General features: G+C 41.7%; 1 pseudogene; it reads left to right on the plus strand.

Annotated features, from left to right (window-relative positions):
* Positions 1-6624: 6624 nt before the first annotated feature.
* On the plus strand, positions 6625-7303 carry LOC101832072 (annotated as a pseudogene).
* The last annotated feature ends 253 nt before the right edge of the window (positions 7304-7556 follow it).

Consider the following 7556-nt stretch of genomic DNA (forward strand, 5'->3'; position numbering starts at 1 on the left):
GAGAAGAAACTCAAGTGTCTGAGACACACTTAATGTTCAGTGTCCTTAATCACCAGGGAAATGCAAATCAAAACTATTTTGGGATTCCACCTTACACCCATAAGAGTGGCTAAGATCAATAAAACCAGTGACAGCTCAAGGTGGCGAGGATGTGGGGGTAAGAAAACCCTCATCTGTTGCTGATGGGACTGCAAACTTGTACAGCCACTGTGGAAATCAGTGTGGTTGTTTCCCAGGAAAATGGGGACAGATCTACCTCAAGATCTGGCTACACCACTCTTAGGCATAAACCCAAAGGACACTTCATCTTACCAGAGAGACATTGGCTCAACCATGCTCCTTGCTGCTCTGTTCATATAGCCAGAAACTGGAAACAATCTAGATGCCCATCAGCAAATGAATGTACAAAGAAAATGTGGTATAGTCACAATGTAGTATTGCTTAGTCCTTTAAAAATGTGGGTAAGTGAATGGAACTAGAAAAAAAAATCATCCTGACTAAGGTAACCCAGACCCAGAAAGCCAAACATGGCATTAATTTTCACAGATGTGGATATTAGCTGTTAAGTCAGTGATAAGCAAGCTACAATCTTTAGAGCTATAGTTGTTAGGTATAGAGTAAGGGATTCAGGGGCACAGATAGGTCTCCCTAAGAAAGAGACATACAATAGATAGTTATGGATTGGTGGAATTGGAGGATTAAGCAGGGAGGGGGAGGAAAAAGAGGGATGAGGGAGGGGATATGGGGGATAGCTGAAACTAAGGGCCATTTCATGGGTAGAATGGAAATGTGACATATGAAAGCTTTCATTTCATTTATGAAATATATGAAAGCAATCTAAATGAAATTGACATAATGGGGGAGGAAGAACCTCACATGGACATTTCTGTCACCAAATGAAGCTTCCAGTACTGGGATTGAGTTACATCTAATTGAGATGTTGACCAAAAGGGTCCCATGGGAGCCTCCCTAAACCCTAGTTGTTGCCAAGACTATAGGTTGCTCTCCACAATTGATGGGACGACCCTAACACTGAAGCTAACACTACACAACACTTTGAACATAAATAAATTGGTGCCTACCTAGAATCTTCATACTCATGGGCTGGTGTTCTTGGTACAGGAAGGTACTCTGCATGATAACAAAGGAGAAATATAAACACCAACCCAGCCACAAATACTTTGATCTACGATGGTAACCCTGCCTGCAAGAGATGGTGGCGCAAGGCTTGTGGGAATAACCAACCAGTATCTGATTTGACTTTAGGCTCACTCTGCAGACAGAGCCCATATAAGATGTTGCTTGGGTGACCAAGAACCTGATACTAGATAGTCCAGGATCTAGACCTGGGGATCTAACCAACATCGTTATTCTACTAAAGGAACATAGCAATAAAATTACTCCTAATAATATTCTGCTATACTCATAGATCAGTGCCTTGCCCAGCCATCATCTGAGAAGCTTCCTCCTGTAGCAGATGGGAATATAGACTCACACATCCAGGCATTATCCAGAGAGTGAGAGATCTTGGAACACTCATGGCTAAATGGGATGTCTCCACCAAATCCCTTCCCTCAGAGCTCAGGGAACCCCATGGAAGAGGAGGCAGAGAGTGTAAGAGCAGAGGGCATGGAGGACACCAACCAAACAAGGCCATCTGAATCAGAGGTTCTCAACCTTTCTGATGCTGTGACCCTTTAATAGTTCTCATGGTGTGGTGACCCCCCAACCATGAAATTATTTCTGTTATTTCATAACTGTAATTTTGCTAGTGCCATGAATCATAATTTAAATATTTGTTTTCTGATGGACTTAGGCAATCCCCGTGAAAGAGTTGTTTGACCCCTAAGGGCTTGTGACCCACAGGTGGAGAGCCAACCTAAATTACTATGAGTAAGACTCATGTGAACTCCCAGAGGACAAAGTCACATTCACAGCAACAGAAAGTAAAGCAGGACAGAAATTATTATAGATCGGGTCCCTATCAGCTCTTCAGTATAAAAGTTATCACAGAAAAGTGTAAAACTATGAGGAAAATTATTTTTCTTTCTTTTTTATTTTTTCTTTCTCTTTTTTTTCTTTCTTTTTTTACATGTCAATTCCAGTTCCCTCTCCCTTCCCTCCTCCCATACACCCCCCACCACCCCCCCAGCCTCCCACCCTATCCCCACTTCCTTCCACATAGGGGATATCTAGAGTCCACCACTTCACTCAGGGTAGGAGCCGGGCACTCCCCTAAGAGTCCAGGCTGAGAGAGCATCCCTCTTTGTGTTATGGACACACGATGTCTGTTTGTATTCCAGGGATAAACACTGAATCACTGCCCAGGGCCCCATAGGTTGCCCAGGCCTTTTCACTGACTCTCACATTCAGGGGGTCTGGATCAGTCCCGTGCTGGCCTTCCAGCTGTCGGTCTGGGGTCCAAGAGCTCTCCCCTGTTCAGATCAGCTGTCTCTGCTGGTTTTGCCAGCCCATTCTTTGCCAATTTGCTCATCGCTCCTCTCTTTCTGTCACTGGGTTCCATGGGTTCAGTTCAGTGTTTAACTGTGGGTGTTTGCCTCTGCTTTCATCAGTCACTGGATGAAGGCTCCAGGATGGTTATAGACATCAAGTTCATTATCAGGAATGGGCATTCGAGGTGGCCTCTCCACTATTGCTTAGCTTGCCAATTGGTGTTATCCCTTTAGATCACTCGAGGTCGCGTCTGGTGCCTGATCTGTATTCGATCCTATGATTCCCTCTTCCCCCTATTCTAACCCCCCCACTCAACCTTCCTGTTCCCCCATGACCAACTCTCTTCCTCTTCACCCCCTCTCTTCTTCCCAGGTCCCACTCCCCCCCACCCCTCGCCGTGTTCCCCATCCATTCAGGGGATCTTGTCTCCATCCTCTTCTCTTGGGTACTATGCATATATGCATATCTTTTAGGTTCTTTCCTGTTTCCCAGACTCTCTATCAGTGGAAGTGCAGACTGGCACTATCCTGATCCATGTCTAAAATCCATATATGAGTGAGTACATACCATGTTTGTCTTTTTGCGACTGGGTTACCTCACTCAGGATGGTTTCTTCCAGTGCTATCCATTTCCCTGCGAATTTCAAGATTCCATTGGTTTTTTCTGCTGAGTAATACTCCATTGTGTAAATGTACCACATTTTCTCTATCCACTCTTCAGTTGAGGGGCATCTAGGTTGCTTCCAGGTTCTGGCGATTACAAATAATGCTGCTATGAACATAGTGGAGCAGATGCCCTTGTTGTATGAATTTGCCTCTTTTGGATATATGCCTAAGAGTGGAATTGCTGGGTCTTGTGGTAGATTGATTCCCATTTTCCTGAGGAATCTCCATACTGATTTCCAAAGTGGCTGTACAAGTTGGCACTCCCACCAGCAGTGGAGGAGTGTTCTCCTCTCTCCACATCCTCTCCAGCATAAATTGTCTTCGGTGTTTTTGATTTTAGCCATTCTTACAGGAGTAAGATGGTATCTCAAAGTTGTTTTGATTTGCATTTCCCTGATGGCTAAGGATGTTGAGCACTTTCTTAATTGTCTCTTGGCCATTTTAGACTCCTCTATTGAGAATTCTCTATTTAGTTCTGTACCCCACCTTTTAATTGGATCCTTTGATGTTTTGGAGACTTGCTTCTTGAGTTCTTTGTAAATTTTGGAGATTAGCCTTCTGTCAGATGTGGGGTTAGTGAATATCTTTTCCCATTCTGTGGACTGCCTTTTTGTCTTGTTGACTGTGTCCTTTGCCTTACAGAAGCTTTTTAGTTTCAAGAGGTCCCATTTGTTAATTGTCAATCTCAGTGTCTGTGCCACTGGTGTTATGTTCAGGAAGTGGTCTCCTGTACCAACTCGTTTAAGAGTATCTCCCATTTTCTTTTCTAAAAGTTTCAGTGTGGCTGGATTTATGTTGAGGTCTTTGATCCATTTGGACTTAAGTTTTGTAGAAGGCAATAAACATGGAATCTATCTGCAGATACGATTTTTCTTTATAAAATGCTTTTCAGTATATGACTATTATTACAGTTTTGGTTAAGGAACTAATTATTATTTTTTTGTTCATAGTAATGGTAGTGATTCCTAAATGGTACAGTGATAAAGTGTTTACTGAACACCTCATCTTCATTTAACCGTGGCACCATTCTGATCATGTGGCATGAACAGAATCATCTTTGGAATTCAGAGTTTATTGGAACATTGTTTGAGGGGCTGGACTTAAAACTTGCTCAGCAGTCTCAAATTCTACTCGAGCTAGGCACAATCCTTTTTCTGCCTTAGTGAATCCTTCTATTGAGACCTGAGCATATCTTTAGGTGTGGTTAATGTCTTTTGCTATTTGACCACGATCTCAGAAAAATATGCTTATATGGCTTTATTTCTATTTTTCACTAATATTTTAAATTAGCATACACAGTGATATATGGTTTCATTATATTTTCATTCACATGCGACAATATATTTTGTTCTAATTGATCACCTGCCCTCTACAAATATCATGATTTCATTTTTGTTTACAGCAGTGGAAAATGCAGTTGTGAACATGAACCACATTTTCTTTACTTATTATCTGTGGAGGGGCATCTAGACTTGTTTCTTTCTTGGCTACTGTGAATCATGTAGTAAACATGGATGTGTAAATAGTTTAGTGGTCTGTTGACTGAGAGTCCTTCAGGTGTTTAACAGAGTAGGAGATCTGGGTTGTATAGTGGCCCTATTTCTAAATTCTGAAGACCCTTCCTGTTCATTTCCTAAGTGTCTGTATTTCCATCCACAGTTTGTAAGCATTCTTTCCTGTATCCTTGCCAGTATGCATGGCTATTTGTTCTCTTCTTGGTAACTTCTTTAACTCTTGTGAGGTGGAATCTCAAAGCAGATTTAATCTATTCTTTTTCTCACTGGCTAAGGATGTTGAACACTCTCCAAGCTCCTTTTTTTTCTTCTTCTTTTGAGAACTGTGTATTCAGTTCACTAGCCCACTGAGTGACTAGGTATTTTGCTTTTGTGGAGTTTAATTTTTTCAGTACTTTATGTATTATAGATAGTAATTCCCTCCTGACACACGATTGGAAGATGCTTTTCCCCATTATGTAAGCTATCTCTTCATTTTGGTGATTCTTTTCTTTGCTGTGAAGAACCTTGAAATTTCGTTGTCAATTCTTGAGCTTGTTTCATGTACTACTGGAGTCCTTTTCAGAAAGCCCTTAACTATGTCTGGATCTTGAAGTGTTTTTCCTATGATAACCCTTGGTAGTCTCAGTCTTAGGTCTTACATTAACACATTTGTTTATTCATTCATTCATTCATTCATTCATTTATTTTCTGAATTGATTTTTTTAGCCAAAAATTTAGGCCTTTAATACTTACACCTATGAGGGACATTTCACATTTAAATAGCAGCATAACATCAGGTAAAAGGATGGTGTCCTAATGTGGTTAAGAAGCATTTTCCTATTGTTAAGAGCTTTAATAAGGTGGTCTCTCTACTATTGCTTAGCTTGCCACTAGTTGTCATCCTTTTAGATTGCTAGAGGTCTCACTGGTGCCAGATCTCTCTACTTTAAATTCCCATTCCTGATAATGAACTTGACGTGTACCTTATATGCCATGCTAAGACGTTCATCCAGTGACTGATGGAAGCAGATGCTAACATCCACAATTAAACACTGAACTGAACCCATGGAACCCAGTGACAGAAAGAGAGGAGCGATGAGCAAATTGACAAAGAATGGGCAAAACCAGCAGAGACAGCTGATCTAAACAGGGGAGAGCTCTTGGATCCCAGACTGACAGCTGGGAGGCCAGCATGGGATTGATCCAGACCCCCTGAGTGTGAGAGTCAGTGAGGAGGCCTGGGCAACCTATGGGGCCCTGGGCAGTGGATCAGTGTTTATCCCTGGAATACAAACAGACATCGTGTGTCCATAACACAAAGAGGGATGCTCTCTCAGCCTGGACTCTTAGGGGAGTGCCTGGACCTGCCCTGAGCGAAATGACAGACTCTGGATATCCACTATGTGGAAGGAAGTGGGGATAGGGTGGGAGGCTGGGGGGGGATGGTGAGGGGGTGTAGGAGGAGAGGAGGGAGAGGGAACTGAGATTGACATGTAAAACAAGCTATTTAAAAATTAAAGTAATAAAGCAAAAAAGAGCTTTAATAAGATGAATTATTTAAAATGTAATTTTAATGCAGTTATAGGGAATTTGGTGAGGGTTTAACATGTTTATAGTTGAAAATAATCATTACCAACTCACCCCAGTTATAAATAGCCTGTTAATCCATTTTTTCATGTTCACATTCCTACCTGTATATATACCATTTCCGTGAGTTTGGCATCATTTTAACAGAACTAACTGTGTGCCTTAATATTGTTTACTGTATCATGAATATTTTGTTTTCCTTTTGAGGTCTCTGAACACATGATTTAAAAAAAAAATTAAATTAGAAACAAGGGGTCTCGTGCGGAGGGCGGGCTGTGGAGTCGCGCGGGTTGGTGTAGTTCGCTGCCCAGTGCTGCTGTGTGGCTCTCGGGTGGCTTGTTCCGCGTTTCCTGTTGGCTCTGGTGCACCGGTGCAGCTCCTGCCTCGGCCCGACCGCCACGCCATGGCTTCCACTTGGAGGAGTTGCAGAAGGACCTAGAAGAGGTCAAAATGTTGTTGGAAAAATCTACTAGGAAAAGACTTCATGATACTCTTACAAGTGAAAAATCCAAGACTGAGATAGAAATAAAGAACAAGATGCAGCAGAAATCACAGAAGAAACCAGAACTTGACAATGAAAAGCCAGCTGCTGTGGTTGCTCCTCTTACAACAGGATACACTGTGAAAATCAGTAATTATGGATGGGATCAGTCAGATAAGCTAGTGAAAATCTACATTACCTTAACTGGAATTCATCAGGTTCCCACTGAGAATGTGCAGGTACACTTCACGGAGAGGTCATTTGATCTTTTGGTAAAAAATCTTAATGGCAAGAATTACTCCATCATTGTAAACAACCTTTTGAAACCCATCTCTGTGGAAAGCAGTTCAAAAAAAGTCAAGACTGATACCGTTATCATCTTATGTAGATAGAAAGCAGAAAACACACGATGGGACTACTTAGGTGGAAAAAGAATGCAAAGAGAAAGAAAAGCCTTCCTATGATGCTGAAACAGATCCTAGTGAGGGATTAATGAATGTTCTGAAGAAAATTTATGAAGGTGGAGATGATGACATGAAACGAACCATTAATAAGGCATGGGTGGAATCCAAGAGAAGCAAGAAAGAGAAGACACGGAATTTTGAGACTTTTAAGTACTTTGGGGACTGTGATGTGGAATGCTCATGTTTCCAGTAAGGGAATGTTGTTGAAATGTACATAAAATTTAAAAGATAACTATTTACACAACCTTCTAAGTACAGATGGCAGATTCTCCATTTCTTACTGGAGGATTTGATTTAAGTAAATATGCTTATTAAACTTCCAAAAATTAGAAACAAGGTTGCTTCACATGTCAATCCCAGCTCCCTCTCCCTCCCCTCCTCTTTCACCCTCCCACCAACCCCCCATCTC

This window comes from Mesocricetus auratus, unplaced genomic scaffold (assembly GCF_017639785.1).
Source record: "Mesocricetus auratus isolate SY011 unplaced genomic scaffold, BCM_Maur_2.0 Super-Scaffold_100020, whole genome shotgun sequence".
NCBI classification, from domain to species: Eukaryota; Metazoa; Chordata; class Mammalia; order Rodentia; family Cricetidae; genus Mesocricetus; species Mesocricetus auratus.